This window comes from Rana temporaria, chromosome 7 (genome assembly GCF_905171775.1).
Source record: "Rana temporaria chromosome 7, aRanTem1.1, whole genome shotgun sequence".
Lineage (NCBI taxonomy): Eukaryota > Metazoa > Chordata > Amphibia > Anura > Ranidae > Rana > Rana temporaria.
The window spans coordinates 132,537,690-132,555,004 of NC_053495.1; the positions used below are offsets into that span (position 1 = coordinate 132,537,690).

The following is a 17,315-nucleotide window of genomic DNA, read 5'->3' on the forward strand; positions in this document are numbered from 1 at the left end:
GACCTTTTTATTGCCATAAAGGAAAAAAACACAGCTTTGTAGCTGTCCCATGTGACTTGAAGCATATGCCAAGATTACATTCTTCACTATTTCCAGGAGCATTGTGAGTGTTTGTCATTAAAAAAATGAAGAGAATTTAAATGGGTTGCAACTTCTTGTGGCCTTCATATAAGGTTAGATCATGTTTTATATAAGCACTCACATCAGTATCCAAATCTTAGTGCTCGACCCTGAGTAGCTACTCACAGCACATGTGAGCCCCACAGTACTTCCAGTTTGGCACAAAAAAATAAATATGCTTTCACTTCTAGAGAAATATGTGAATGTAGCAGGAAGGGACATGTGTCACCCATCGGGTATGACCCTTCTGTAAAGACCAGCACATAGAGACATTCTTTTTTCACCATTGTTTGCTTAGCAAGGAACAATTGTGTTAAAAGAATGTCTATGTGCTGGTTCCTGCAATTTCTCCACAGCTAATTGTCCATCTTCTCCCATCTGCAGTGTCACAGGCTCCCCAATGGTTAACAGCTTCTCTGGTAGCTCTCCCCACACCGACAGTAGGTTTGGTACCAAAACGTTTTCATAGGTGATGCTTTAAGAGCTTGTACAGGTCATCAGTTTAGAGTTAGCCATAAAAATGTTTATAGAATTATTACTCTGACTCCAGACCAGTAATAAAGGCAATATATATATATATATATATATATATATATATATATATATATATACATACATACATACATATACACACACACGCGCACACACACACAAACACTGTAGGAAAATAGATATGTTTTTATGTAGGTACCTTGGTTATGTGCATTATGTATGTGCACGTACAAGGGGACGGGGGGGTGTCAAGTTTTTTTGTTTTTGTTTTATAAGTAGGTGTTAAGTGTTTGAGTGTCACTTTATTTTATTTTTTCACTTTACTGTGTTGTATTGTTACCACATAGATGATGTGATAGCATGTTTACTGTGTCAGATTCTCGTTCATGAGAAATCAGAGCTCAATTAGACCCCTGATGTCCCCCCTGCATTCCACTAAGCCAGATTACACTCCATTTGTTTCTTTCCCAGCCACAACTGCCAACTGTGGCCAGTGTCTGGTTTCTGCTGTCAGGTTTCTAACAGTAGATACAGTACCAGGAAATGGCATAATTTTTGTAGGTTTGACTTCTTTCTAGTTTGGGCAGATCAGTGTACAGACAATCACTGGCCCCCCTCCCGTCTACCCAGAAACACAATGCAGGTCCTGAGTATGCAGGTGGAATAGTAAAGGCTAGTTCAAAGGGAGGACAATAGAATGGAGCAAGATACCAGTGCAAGACACCAGTGATTCAGAAAATCACTAGCTCAAAAACACTGAAAGGTTTAATATCAAAAATCTACCCAAGTATACAAAAGGGGAGTCTGGGAATAACAAAAGATTTGCCACAAATGGGAAAGAAATGTGTGAAGTATTTCTGAAACACAATGGGAAAGAATTCTGGAACTTGCCCCACTGGTCTCGATGTCCCCATCCCAGAGGATGTCACATTTATTTTTAATTATATAGAATCTACTACACTCCGTACAAGCTTTTTTTGTTCGGTCGAAGATTGGATGCTAACTGCCCTAGGTGCGGAAGGGCAGAGGGGGATTTGATCCATATGTTTTGGATGCCCAAAATGTTTCTGCTACTGGAGGAAAAAAGTGGGAATTATAGATCAGGTATTTGAAGTCTCTATAGATATGGAAGCCTTGCTCTGTGTGCTGGGTTTGATAGAGGGAGAAGGAAAACCAGGAAATAATCAACTTGCAATCCTTAGATGTCTATTCCAGGCAAGAAAACGTATTGCTCAAAGATGGCAAACTCCCATACCCCCATCCAGCAGAGTGGGAACAAGGTATGAACATGGTGACCTTGAAGGAATGAACGTCATATCAGACAAGGTGCTCTCCAAAAAATTTGATAAGATCTGGAAACAGTGGGGGTATAAATATAAATAGTTAAGAAGATGCTAGAGTAGGAAGAGGGAACGTGAAGGAAAACAGATAAAAGACAAGTGGTGTTCCAAAGGAAAGGCAGGTGCTGGGTGTAAGATGAACAAATTGAGTGGAAGCGAGGATGTTTTGGCTTGTGGGTGCATGATCAAGACAGGGAAGGAAGTGGTATATAGGGTTGAAGGAAACTAGCTAAGTAAAGGGGGCCACCCCCCTCCCCTATTGTACTTACATACGTATGATATTCTTGTTTTCCCTGTTTTATATAAAAGAGAGATGGGTGGAGCGGGAGGGCAGTGTGGGTTTGGGGAAATGAATGATGATATGTATATTGAAAAATGCTCTAAATAAAAATATAAAGTAAAAAAAAAAGGCTAGGAAACAATGCATGGGTATGGCACTTGCAGGGGTCAGTGGGAGTGATCATGTGGCTGTAAAACTACCCAACACTTCTACATAAAAGCCAACAGTTAACTGTTAGACCATGCTGCCAATGTATGACATAACATTGAATATAGTATCAGTGACCACATACACTGGCAGTGGATGTTTTTTTGTGGAATACATTTTTTCTTTTACAATTAGCTTCGCCCAAATACAGCAGCAGCCCCCAATCTGAGTAACTCCAGGTAGTTTAGCAGTGAAATGTGCCTTTTCATCAAATGGTAATAGGCCCACTTTAACCTACAAATAGAAATTGGCCTTGTTAGGAATTAAGGGCCAGATTCACATACATTTGCGGCGGCGTAACGTATGTCATTTACGTTACACCGCCGTAAGTTTTCAGCGCAAGTGCTTGATTCACAAAGCACTTGCCTGTAAACTTGCGGCGGCGTAGCGTAAAGCCGTCCGGCGCAAGCCCGCCTAATTCAAATGGGGCGTGTATCATTTAAATTAGGCGCGTTCCCGCGCCGAACGCACTGCGCATGCTCCGTTTTGAAATTTCCCGCCGTGCTTTGCGCGAAATGACATCGCACCGACGTAATTTTTTGAACGGCGACGTGCGTTACGTCCTTTCCTATTCCCGGACGTCTTACGCAAAAGAAAATAACATTTAAATTTGACACGGGAACGACGGCCATACTTTAACATGGGCTGTCTATTTTTACACCACCTAAATAGCAATCGCAACTTTACAACGGGAAAAGCCAACTAGCGACGACGTAAGAGAATGCGACGAACACGCGTACCTTCGTGGATCGCCGTAAACAGCTAATTAGCATACCCAACGCGGAAAACTACGCGAACTCCACCCAGCAGGCGCCGAAGTATTGCATCCTAAGATCCGAAGGCGTACGAAGCCGTACGCCTGTCGGATCTTAACCAAATGCCGTCGTATCTTTGTTTGAGAATTCAAAATAAAGATACGACGCGGCAAATTTGAAAGTACGCCGGAGTATCAGCAGATACTCCGGCATACTTTTTATGTGAATCTGGCCCCAGGTATTTTAGGCATTCAGGTGGAGGGGATAAAATGCGACACTTCTGCTGCCTAATGGCCACTAAAGTGATTGAGAATAATTGATTACTTTGTCCTGTGCATTGTTCTCTTTACAAGAGATTTATACAGTACTTGTGTTATAATTAATTTTAGGTTGTTCAATATGGTATTTACAATTGTTACAATCATACTATGGTTAGTTTCAGTGTTTTGACATTTTACAAGTCATAGTTTGCTAATTCTCAGGTAAATTATCAATTCAATATAAATACATATTGCCTAGGAACTATGAGAAACAGCTTGCTAAATACTTTTTTTAAATTCATAAAAATGATTTAAAATTATTTTGCATTGACATTTACCAAGTCCCTTTCTGATTTGACAGCATTTTTCCATTAAAATATTTCATAATACAGGACATTGCCACTCATGCTCAGATGTTAACCTAAAGCAGTATATTGCCAAAGAAAAAATCCCTTTTCAAAAGCAGCATCCTAGCCGCTAACTGCTAAATTTGGGTTGGGAGGGGTGGACATACTTCAGCATAAATCGATATTAAATAATTGTGAAATTTGCAACACTTGCAAATTGTCCAGCTACAATTTTACTGGATACATTTTTGTGGCTTTGAACTTGATTGAGTAGTATCTTATTTTCAATCACCTTTAGTAATGCTTATTAAAAGAAATAATTAAACAATATCATTTTTTATGAACATCTGAGGTTTTGGTCATTGCATCCAGAAAATTGCAATGCAAATTAACTTTAGTACAGTTAAATCTGTAAGTAAAGTTTATTGACATTCAAAGTATACAAATCAGAACATTCAACGAACATAGTAAAGAATAACCAGTGTGTACAGTCAGCCAACTACAATAGAGTAACGTTGGTATAATGCATCATTTGCATCATATAAAGCCATAAGTAAGAGTTAATTGAGCAAAAAAAAAAAAAAAAGATCAATGAGAAGACCATCCATTAATATTAATATAAGCATAGCAAACAGATCTGTGCAACTACAAAGCGTTACACGCATGAGGTTTCACGTGGAGGTAATTATAACAATCTTTACAGCACCTAGACATTTCCCAAATTTTGCCTCTAGTCCTCCACAGTCGGGGGAGCCTCCAACTTACAACATATGAGAATAGCCTTACACGCCTAAAACAGAGCCTCTGAGAGCTTCCAATATAAAAACATCTCGTGTACCATTGTCTAGAATTTCCAATAGGCACTGTTTAGAGTCAAGGGTTTAGGTGGTTTGAAACGCAGAGTTGAGAGTAGCGACTATCCCTTTGCAATACTGGTGTAATTTCAGGCAGCACCATAGCATATAGATGAGGTCCGCATGCTCCCATTTGCACCTGCTACATATAGGATCATGTCGTATCCACATAGCATATAGTTTATCTGGTGTGTGGTGAGCCCTAAACAAAATATATACCTGTGATATGTGATTAGAAAACATTTAAAGGGCTGATTTGAACTAAATACAGTGCAGATTCCCACTGATCTTCCTCAAAGACCCCAACATCTCATTCTCATTTCTCACTTTCTCTACTCTGTTTCCCCTCCAAATAGTCCAATTATAGCAAGGGGAGATAAACCCTTTAGTAGTTGTAGCCGTTTGTATGTGATTAAAAATTAGGGGTTGGGGAGGAACACCAGAGGTCTGAAGGGCCCTGAGGGGAGAGCGCGTGTTTTAAGTATAAGTAGCAAAACAGCATATTTTTTGGTAGGTTAAATCTGGACCGTAAAGTGTCAAAGGGGATAAGGTGACCATTCAAATATATGCTATAGGTTCATCACTCCAAGTGATTTTCATTTAGAAGTTAATTGTAACTTAGCTAGTTTAAGGTCACGTTGTACTAAAATGGCCATATGACCTGTAACTTGCTGTAAATGCTTGACCTTAACCCAAAATTTGTGTAACAGGCTATAAGTAATAATGAGATTCATGGCCTTCTGTTAGGGAGCTAGAGGCCATGCAAAGCAACGTCACTTGCAATGTGGAATCACTAGCTAGGACAGTGGAAGAGTCTACTCCAGTAAGACCACAAGACATTCTACAACTGCCCAGCTAAGTAATACAGTCAAGAATTCAGCAAAGATATGACCCCCCCCCCGACTTTTGGGCATTGTAGTTGTACCAGATTAATTTTTGGTGAGCGGTTCCCCTTTAGCAGGTAGTGAAATATTGTGCCAACAATGAAAAATATTTTAAGTGGGGTCACTACTGGTGATGAGTTGTGAAGAAAATACAAAAATTGGGGCATAAAGGTCATATTTATAAGATTCACTCTACCTTCCAGAATTTGCACCATACCTTAAGCTTGTCTCTGAAACTGGTAATGAAAGGGGCTATATTCAAATGACATTAGTCAAATAAATTGAGGGTAATTTAAATGTCTAGATACTTAAAAGAGGCCATAATCGAACCAGGGCAGAAGGTAGGTAGTGTCGGGTCTGTAACCCCATCTAAGGACAACAAGGCTGATTTAGAAGGGATCTCTCTAAATGGGAGATTATGGTCATGGTTGTTCTCAGTGAGTGGCCCATATTGATAAAAAGGAGCAGCATATTGTCACCTTAAAACATAAATGTATGGCCTTCACTTCCTCACTAGCCTGGAGTTGAATTGCCAGGGAATCAATTGCCAGTGCAAATGATAATGGAGAAAGGGGGCAGCCCTGCTGCGTACCTCTAGCCAGATGAAAGGCCAGAGAAATCACTTCCCTTCATGAATAATCACACAAGGGGTGTGATATAAATGTTTAACCCAGGTGATTAATTTTTCACCAAAGCCAAAATGTTTGAGGACCCACCAAAGGTAATCCCACCCAATACTATCAAATGCTTTAGTTGCATCAAGCCCTAGTACCCATATTATCAGCTTGTAATTGCATGTTGATGAATAATCATGCAGATTAACTTCAGTGTATTTCTGTGGCATAAAGCCTGCCTGGTCGGGGTGTACTACAGAGGTATTGACCTTGTTCAGTCTAAGTGCTAGTACTTTAGCTAGTATCTTTACATCAGACTGAAGCAGTATTTTAGTAAAGTTAAACACAACACAAGGCATATTATCTAGCATCAATAGGGTAGCTATATTAACACTCATGCCTTGCAGCACCGAGGTCATGTATTAACTGCTCACCAAAGATGGCACCATTTTTATCAATCATCTGTGTAAGTTTGTGTATGTGGTGTGTCACAACTACTTTGACTTCAGCTTACTTGAATTAACCCACACAGGGATGCACTTCAAAGAATGCTTGAACTATACTCCATCCTGACTGTTGCGCAGTGGAGCTTATGAGTAATGGGAACTGCCTTTTTTGCCAATATAGATTCGGGGATAGAAGTACATGGACAAATGATCACAGTGGTGGTCCTAGGTGGACCAATTATTGTCCTGTTGGCAAACATTTGTTTAAATAGCTTTCCACATCTTTTATTGGTTTTATGTCCATCAAATTGATAAATGACCCACATACTGTATAGTATAAACAGCCTTATAAGAACACTAAATAAAAAATATCCAAGAGTTCATTGCATTGCCTGTTTTTGTTGCCATGAACCAATTTTATCAGTAAAATATTTGGTAAATTTGCTTTGGTGCTTTTATTCAAATATTTATTCTAAATACCGTATTTATCGGCATATAACACAAAAACACGGAATTATAAAAGTAATGGTGTTAATGCAGTCAATTGCTGGTAGGCAATAGAAGTCAAATCCGGGGGTGTACATGTGCGGTGATTTAGTGCTAGGTAGAATGGGCTAGGCACAGATAGGCAGATAGGTAAATCTACCAGGGCAGCCTGTAGATCCTCAAGTAATAAAGCAGAGGAAATTGTAAACAGGACTGACAAAGCAAGGTCCTGAAGGCCCAAATAGCACAAGAGTCCGCCGGTGTCCCCAATGGAAAAGGTTGACGCCAGTACTAGCCCATAATTCCGTGTTTTTGATACTACCCCTACAATAGGCTGGATCTATACTATTCTGTATACCCAGCCACTGTGGGGATAATACACGACCATCGTTTGTTTACCCCCAACGCGGCCTATCTATGCAAATATCTATGCTCCCGAGGAAGCGCTAGTTCAAGTGTGTAACATGTAGAGCAAGCCCTCCATTAACCTCCGGATTACTACCTGGGTTACACAATTCAAGATCGTATCTTTAACTCTTAGCTTTCTAAATGAAGCTTGTGCATACTGAGACTGTATAACTGTTGTTATAACCCTTGTAGTACCAGCTATTGACTTGATTTCTAATTTTGATTTTATGTCTAACTGATTTTATGATATTTCATACCAATACATTTTCTAGCTTTTTTAATACAAATTGTACTGTGTGCCCTTAAAGCCCAATTTAATAGCTTTCACTCAAATTCCTGTAATATCGGGGCGTTGGCACATCTTTTATAGGTGCATTCGCAGTATCACCCTGCGACTGATGCACGTTAAAATAGGCCATCTTTTTTCCTATATAACACGCACAGGTGTATAACACGCACCCTAACTTTAAGAGAGAAGTTTCAGGAAAAAAACTTTCCATAGCCCCCTGCATATAACACGCAGGCACAGTTTACCCTCTATTTTCAGGGTAAAAAAGTGAGTGTTATACGCCAATAAATACACTAAGTAATTTCTCAACTTTGGGCAACGCCTGCTCCCAAGCTATACCTCTAATTTGTGCAGAGCTGCCAAGTAGTAGATGTCATATTTATTCCATCAGTGTAGGGGCCATGTTATGTGGGCAGAAGACTTTTTACTGTTCAGGTGACATTTGTGTAATAATATTTTTTTTATAGAAACAATGAACCAAAGCATGAGAATTAGAGGTTTTTCAACAGAGATGAACACAAGCATCACCTAAGATTACAACATTTTCCATTTCAATTGCTCAATCAACAAATGTGTGAATCTTGGACAAAAAATGTAAGAACCTTGGGTAAAAACATTGATACATAGATCCCTTGCACTGAAAATCCATCACGATTTTACTGTCCAACACCATTATTGTAATTCCCAGTGGGGAATTATTCAACCGTAACAAAAATAATTTCATGAAGAAAGAACATTGCTGTCCCAAAATTAACCTTTGCCAGGTCCTAAGAACCCCCCACACATTTCAATATGAAGGTAATAGTAACTTACCAAGCCCTAAAAAGTGGTAGTTAATTCACTTGCATATTATTATTTTTTTTATGAAAGAAGCATTTTGACAGAAATGCAAGACTTCTGAAGTGCTTTTAAGAGCACTCAAACATGATGGTACCAGCCAATATGACTGGGCCTGGTTATTTTTTTTATTTTTTTTGCAGTTGTCTTTTGTCTTTATTTTATGGTCTTTTTTGTAAAAAAAAAAGAAAAGTAGGATTGGGGGAAAATATTAGGAAGTTTTAAGAATGAATGGATTGGTTGGTGGGGATCAGTAAGGTGACCAGTGGTATATTCAGGGCTTTTTTTTCTTCAGAATAGGTGTAGGCACTCCCCACTTCCGAGTCATTTTGTCTCCACCCTCTTCCCACCTCTGAGCTCTGTCCCTTGGTTCCACTCCCTACCCACCCCCCAGTACTGCCCATTTTAGAGAATACAGCACAGAGAATAATTTTCGATGCCAATTCGTTTGTATGGAATTTGCTAATGAAAGGCAGTAAATAAGAACCCCCCAGCAGCCATAGATCCCATCAACAATAATAGATCTATTCAGCAGCAATAGATCCCTGTGATAAACTATATATTCCCCAGAAACAATAGATCCACTCCAGCAATAATTGACCAGCAACACTAGATCTCCCAGTAGCCAGCATTAATAGACTCCCCAGAAGCCAGCAACAATAGACCCTTCCCTCAACAGTAGATCCCTCACATCAACAATATATTCCCCCAGCAACAATAGATATCCCAGCAGCCAGCATTAACAGACCTTCCAGCAAACCCCAGCACCCCTTGGCATTATATACATTCAGTGCTGGAGGTGCCGGAACGTCACATTCCCCCATGTTCCTGCTGAAAAAAAAGCCCTGGGTCTATTTCAGGTCTATTCCACCTCAACATGCATGTTTTTAAAAATATTTTAGCATTTCCACTACAATAACACCTATGTTGTGGATAACAAGTCTTCTCAAAACAACAAAATCATTTTTTGATGCTTCTAATAAAAGATAATGTTTTATTTATGCACACTAAGTAGGCACGGACCAAGTGCTGTGACTTTACAATCTTCAAGAGAGCAGTTTTGCAGTTTTCTGAAAGCATTGTGCAGTCGTCCACAGTTGCAACTGTTAAGGACAAATCTTCCTGAATATTAGCAAGGGTAAAATTCAGAGCTATACAAAAGCTCATATGCGAGTTTCATTTAGAGTGTAGCTGCTATCCTGGCAGCTGGCATATAAACTACCGTTTAATGGAATCTTGAAGTAACAGACTACAATCTAATTAAACCAAATTATGAGTCAAAGAAAATAAATTATTAAAAGCAGGTTAATAAACAGTGGCCCAAATTTATTTTTGTTGCTCAATTTTTTTTTTTAACATAAAAATATTTTTAAAGTAAATTTTATTTCTTAGCCTGCAATACTTTTAATTCCCCAGTGCACTTTTTGAAATACTTTAATGAGTAATTTCTAAAAACTGGAAAGCTACAGAATGAAATATTTTCAATTCCTTTACAGATTTTTTTATTTTAATTTTGTTTGGCCAAGGTCCGCAAGACCAAAAATGTATGTTATTAGCTTGCTCAGAATCCTGTGTTGCTAAGATGTAGAGTGTGACACCTCCCACGATAGAGGATTGAATGAAAATAGTGTTATTTCAACTGAGCAGAGAAATAGAGGAACTGCATGTAGCCAGCAATATGTTCTTTTTATATTTTACCCAAGGCATCTTGAAAAAGAAGTTCAATGAAGCAAGAACAACCTTCATTTCTATCTGCTGAAGAAGACTTCTTTATTCAGATTTTGCTAATAATGTGTACAATTTATTATTATATAGTGTACTGTATCTACTCCCACACACTATAATGCATTATATTTCTAGAAGCATAACAAATGTCTGCCTGGAAAACAGAACATATCCTTATATTATCCTATGGATGGATATACTGCGATTAAAGTTTAAAGCCTGAAGCTAGGTTGACACTAAATTGAGTTTTGGTAATAATAAAACAATTCACTAAAGCACATTTCCACTTTTGGAATTGTTCTTCAGCAATACTTTTCCTGCATCTACAGTACATAAGGGTTTGTGTACATGTGTAGTCATAAAGTGCATCATGCTCCAGCACAAAACAAGTGGGGACAAAATAATATTTTCTTAAAGTAGTAATGGGGAATCTGTGTGAGTTTTAATCCCCAAGGGTTCCGTGAATCTTGTATGAATTTCTGCAAACTTGAACTTAGAGGCAAAACCAATACATACAATGCTGCTGTCGCCATGTGCAGCATCTGCATCACATGGTGGACGATTACCTCAAGGCCAAAATAGAGATAGAGAGCTTTCCAGCTCATGAACCACTGGCTTACTGGGTCATGAGAAAAGACCACTGGCCAGAACTTGCCCAGTATGCTATTGAGTTGTTGGGCTGCCCTGCATCCAGTGTGCTTTCAGAATGGGCATTAAAGTGGAGGTGAATCGGGTTTTTTTTTTTTAAATGAATGCAGTACTTACCATTTTAGAGATCGATGTTCTCCCGCCGCTTCCGGGTATGGGCTGCGGGACTGGGCATTCCTATTTGATTGACAGCCTTCCGACGGTCGCATACAGTGCGTCACGAGTTCCCGAAAGTAGCCGAACGTCGGTGCGCAGGGGCCGTATAGAGCAGCACCAACGTTCGGCTTCTTTCAGCAACTGGTGACGCGCTGTATGCGACCGTCAGAAGGCTGTCAATCAAATAGGAATGCCCAGTCCCGAAGATCATACCCGGAAGCCACGGAGAACATCGATCTCTAAAACGGTAAGTACTGCATTCATTTAAAAAAAAAACACCCGATTCTGCTTAGTAAAATTAGCCTCAATCTAATGTTAAAAAACATTTTTTGGGTGAACTCCCGCTTTAAGTGCTGCAGGAGGTTTCATTATTGATCATAGAACGCATCTGTCTACAGACTCGGTGGACCGTTTGACTTTAAAAAAATGAATAAGTCCTGGATAAAGCCCCAGCTATGAAGCCCCTGATGCCAATGTCACTGATAAACCACTTAAGGACCGGACCAATATGCTGCTAAATGACGCAAGGGGTTTTTACAATTTGGCACTGCGTCGCTTTAACAGACAATTGCGCGGTCGTGCGACGTGGCTCCCAAACAAAATTGGCGTCCTTTTTTCCCCACAAATAGAGCTTTCTTTTGGTGGTATTTGATCACCTCTGCGGTTTTTATTTTTTGCGCTATAAACAAAAATAGAGCGAAAATTTCGAAAAAAATGCAATATTTTTTACTTTTTGCTATAATAAATATCCCCCAAAAACATATCTAAAAAAAAAAATTCCTCAGTTTAGGCCGATACGTATTTGTCTACCTATTTTTGGTAAAATAAATAGCAATACGTGTTTATCGATTGGTTTGCGCAAAATGTATAGCGTTTACAAAATAGGGTATAGTTTTATTGCATTTTTATTCATTATTTTTTTTTTTACTACTAATGGCAGCGATCAGCGATTTTTTTTCGTGACTGCGACATTATGGCGGACACTTCGGACAATTTTGACACATTTATGGGACCATTGTCATTTTCACAGCAAAAAATGCATTTAAATTGCATTGTTTATTGTGAAAATGACAGTTGCAGTTTGGGAGTTAACCACAGGTGGCGCTGTAGGAGTTAGTGTTCACTTAGTGTGTGTTTACAACTGTACGGGGGTGTGGCTGTAGGACTGACCTCATCGATCGAGTCTCCCTATAAAAGGGATCACTCGATTGATACGCCGCCACAGTGAAGCACGGGGAAGCCGTGTTTACATACGGCTCTCCCCGTTCTTCAGCTCCGGGGAGCGATCGTGATGGAGCGGCTCTAAACGAATAGCCGCGCCGTCGTCCGGGATCGCTCCCCGAGGGAATCCGACCACCGCAAGTACCGGGGGGGTCCCGATCGGACCCCCGACCCACGTCTAGGCAGGCACATACAGGTATGTTGATGTGCCTGTCCGTGCCATTCTGCCGACGTAAATGTACATGCGGCGGTCAGGAAGTGGTTAAGTCTTTTTGAGATGTGGAATCTCTGCAGGATTTTGAGGCCAACTAGCTTTGAGGGTGTTCAATCATTTCATCTGTAAGAATGTTTTTGGTATAGGTTTCATGGGCACAATTAACACCCAAAGACCAATGTTTAAGCACCTGTTTGACAGGTGCATATCATTGCAATTTTTTACAGCAAGCCAAATTCTTGCTTACACCAAGATTATCTCTAAGGCCCTGTACACACGACCGGATCGATCCGCGGAAACTGGTCCGCTGGACCAGTTCCAGCGGACAGATCCGGGTGTCTGTAGGCCCGAGCGAAAAATTGTCCCGCGGATCGGACAGTTTCCAGCGGATAAAAATTTCTTAGCATGCTAAGAAATCTGTCCGCTGGAATCCCGTCCATCGGACGTGTTTGGTCATCTGTACAGACTCACCGGACACGTCCGACCGACCGCCATCCCTCGCATGCATCGTACTGATTCGACACATGCGTGGAAGCATTGAACTTCCAGGGCCGCGCACGTCGCCGCGTCATCGTCGTGGCGACGGCGCGGCCACGCCCCGTGTATTGTTTACGCACGGATTTCTGTCTGATGGTGGACCGTTTTCAGCGGATTATCCGCCCGTGTGTACAAGGCCTCAGGGTTATGGTGTGAAGGCGCTTGCAGGAAAAATTGAATTTTTGTTGGGCTTAATAAATTCAATAAATTGGGCTTAATAAATACAATTCTTGCTGCAGCAGATTATAGACATGGCAAAGTTCTGCCACTTTACAGTTAGACTAAGGGGACCCCCCAGGCAATATATTGGAAGGAATTTTTCATTTTTAGGCTTTCACTTTAAAAATTTTAAAAAATCACTGCTCATTTAAAATTGAAGTTTTTCACAACCTTTTTTTAAATTGATACATGTCCCCCAGAGCAGGACCCGGACCCCTATAACCATTGTATGCTCAACTACTTGCATTTAAGCCTTCAAAGTGGGCACTTTTGATATTTGACGTTCGGGTCCCATTGACTTTAATGGGATCCTTATTCGGGTCCGAACTTTCGTTGTGTTCAAAAGTTCGGGTCCGAACCGAACAGGGGACCGTTTGGCACATCCCTATTAGTTACATGACCAATACCAACAGTAAAATAATGCAAAGGCTCCAGCTTAGGCCCCGTAAACACGATAGAATCCATCCGCTGAAAAATCCCAGCAAATGGGTTTCAGCGGATAGATCCTATGATGTGTACACTCCAGCGGATCTGTTTCCGCGGATATTTCTCCCCTGGGATGGATTCCAGCAGATCGAATATTTGCTGACATGCCAAACAAATCCATCTGCTGGAATCCATCCCAACGGATGGATCCGCTGGTCTGTATAGACTCACCGGATCCATCCGTCTGAAGGGATCCCCCGCATGCGTCGTAATGATTCGACGCATGCGTGGAATTCCTTATATGACAGCGTCGCGCACGTCGCCGTGTCATAATCGCGGCGACGGCGCGACACGTCATCGCCAGAGGATTTCGGCGCGGATTTCAATGCGATGGTGAGTACACTCCATCGCATTAAAATCTGCTGAAATCCTCGAGAGGATTTATCCGCGGAATCAGTCCGCTGGACCGTATCCGCGGATAAATCCTCCCGTGTGTATGGGGCCTTAGAGTTTCAACTTTTCTGATCTATATACTTGTTCTAGGTCAGTGACTCCAAATACATTAGTGCCAGGGGACTTTTATTTTAGTGCCATGGGCACTAATATTTTCAGAACAGTAGCAAGGGTAGCCTACATATTTCTCAGTAAAGACTTAACAAGTCAGACAAATGTTACTCTTTCAATAATTCAGTTTTTGAAACGACACATGCAACCAAATTGGGTAAAAGTCACAATATAAAGTCATTGCAGATCATAATATATGGTATAAATGCTTTTTATGTTGAATAATATCCACTCCAATAACATTGACTTTTAAAGAACTGCACAAACTTCAGTTGCAGAATATTAGGAACTATTGAAATTCAAACATACTTTTCTTTAAATTAGGATATGGAGCCAAGATGGGCATAGACGCAAACAAAGAGTAGAAAAGACATAATTGGGTAAAGGTCAAATGTTATCCAACTGACAAAATTTCCAGAAATGTTTAGATTCTCAGTGAACTGGTGTCATTCAGATAAAAGGCATATACTTGGTAGGTGAGAAAAATCACCTTAAAATGACACATTCATGTTATTCATTTTCATGGGAATGTATCACTTTGCTCTCCGGTTTAATAGCAAAGAATTATGGGATAGGTCCAAGTAATAAAAATTTAGTTTCCATTAAAGTCACTTGCTGTAGAAAATGACCACTTAATTAAAGCTTTTTTTCCTGACCTATTAGGTATTCAGAAGATACTGTAACCTGCTAATGGAATAGAATGTGCAGCAGGTTTGTTTGTTAAATACAATCATTTATAACTGGACTAAATGCAATAAAGAATGGCTTGGATAAGAAAATAATACTTAAAAGGGAATGCTTTTTTGCTAAAAACATGTAAATATAATTTTGAGGTGGATGTTGATGATTTGCATGAGGCAAATACAAAACAGGTGATATTGTGACCCATACTACTGGAATGCATATTGTTTTTCTGTAACATGCGTGTTTGTTCTAATATTGGCAGGATTGCTCCCATTTCCAAGAATTCCCCATGGCCTTATAAATATTTTTTTACTTAATCATCAAGGTGAAATTATTTGGTACCCTCCCCCATATAAAAACATTAAAGCACAGGCATTAATGTTTTTATGTACAGTGGAGAGGGATAACGTTTAGAAAGTGGTAGCTTTTGGTGACTTTTTAAAATTCAACATAGGTGTAGGAGAGTTGGAGACTGCAATTGCAGTGCAACGCTCTCATCATTATCTATATCATAATTTAACAAGAATGGAAAGGAATAAAAAAAAAACATAACATAATAAATAAATCGTGCATACAGCAACTCTCCTGCAAGATACAAGCACAGTCCCGATATTATATACATTTTCAGAGTTGCGCTAATTACAGAAAAATTCTTTAATAATTATTCCTGGTGAGTATCCCCACCATCCACCATTTGAAACGTGATTATGTGCATCAACACAACCACCAAAAGCTATAAGGTTTGCTTACCAGCTCACATTAACCTCTCACCATAAGAAGTCAATAGCGCTTGTGACTCTTTACCCAGCCAGGGCCTTTTATGACTTCAGAGGTTTTCCCAGCATTGACATACCAATCCTCCTGACACATTTGTCATAGGAGTACCCCAAAACAAAAAAGGCTCCACAGTGTAAAATTCTAAAAATGTATTCTACATGTGCTAAAAATTGCACTTACATCATGGCAATGTTTAGTACTTGCATCTATATATCGCTCATTGCACAATTTCCATCAATAGTGTAACTTAATAAAAATATAGTCTACTTACAAATGTGTAAAAAACATACCCCAGATGGGCGTTTTGATGTCACCACTATTTACCTCCACCCGACGTACGTTTTGTCTCAGAAGACGTTGTCACTGGGGTAATAGAGATAGCAGCATTGGCAAATCACAGGCTGTAAATAGCACATGAATCAATAAGCACAAGAGGATGCTTCCAACTATTATCTCTATGCACAGTCACGGGTGCAAGTTTACTGGAGCCTATTCGGAAAGTCAAAGCAGAAAAATGTATAGTGACTGCTGTGACCAAAATATATCAAAGCTGTCCATCTTACAATATTTAAAGAATCAATAAAGCACAAGTTTAAAAAAAATAATAATAATAATAACAAACAATCTAAAAATGCATATATACAATATATGTCACTTCTCACATCCAAAATAATTGTAGATATGAATTTTTGATTTTTTTCAGACTTATGCTCTATTGATTTTTTAAATATTGTGGTATAGGCAGGTGAGATATATTATTCACAACAGTCACTATACATTATCTATTTCGATTTTCGGAATAGGCTCCAGTAAAATGGTGTATATACTGTATGTAATGTGTTTATTTACTTTTTTGAATTTGGCGCCATTCTCTGCCCCTGTGTGTCATAACGTCGCAGGGAATGGAGATCGGCGGCACACAGGGACACTGTGCGAATCGAGCAAGGACGCTGCTCGCTCACACAGCGGGGAGGCATCGCAGGATCCAGGGACAAGGTAAGAAACTTTGCCTGTGGCTGCTGCGAGGCGATCCCGAGTCTGGCTCGGGGATACCACTTTTGGTACTGAAATCTTACCCCAAGCAGGACTCGGGAATACCGCCAGGGGGGTTAAGTGAAAATATGATAATTTATTAAAGATAAGTGCAATAATATAAAAAACAACAACCTCTAATACCACACTGTGCACAACAACCAATACCAGCAGAACCCACAAGTAACAGTAAGAGACCAATATGTACAGGTAATGGGGAAAACCAGAATTATAACAGGGCCAGGCCAGGATCGTCAATGGGAGGTCAGCAGCTGGGGAAAGGCAAAACAAAATGGACAAGGATAGGACAGATGGATCACAGGGGGGACAGGTACAGGTACAAGGCACAGGGTACAAGATTCCAGGTCCATGTTCACGTTCAGGTAACAGACAGACAGGATCAGGATCAGGTGCAGAGCTAAACAGGGTCAGGGCGCTTGGAGCGATACCAAGGCAGAGTATGATTGTCACTGCCGGGTATTAGTACACATCT

The 17,315-nt window shown here is 40.0% G+C and overlaps 1 protein-coding gene across 1 annotated transcript in view; it reads right to left on the minus strand.

Annotated features, from left to right (window-relative positions):
- Positions 1-17,315, minus strand: part of DPYD (dihydropyrimidine dehydrogenase) — a 1,498,502-nt gene that overhangs the window by 1,285,725 nt on the left and 195,462 nt on the right. The gene's annotated exons all lie outside the window — the stretch shown is intronic.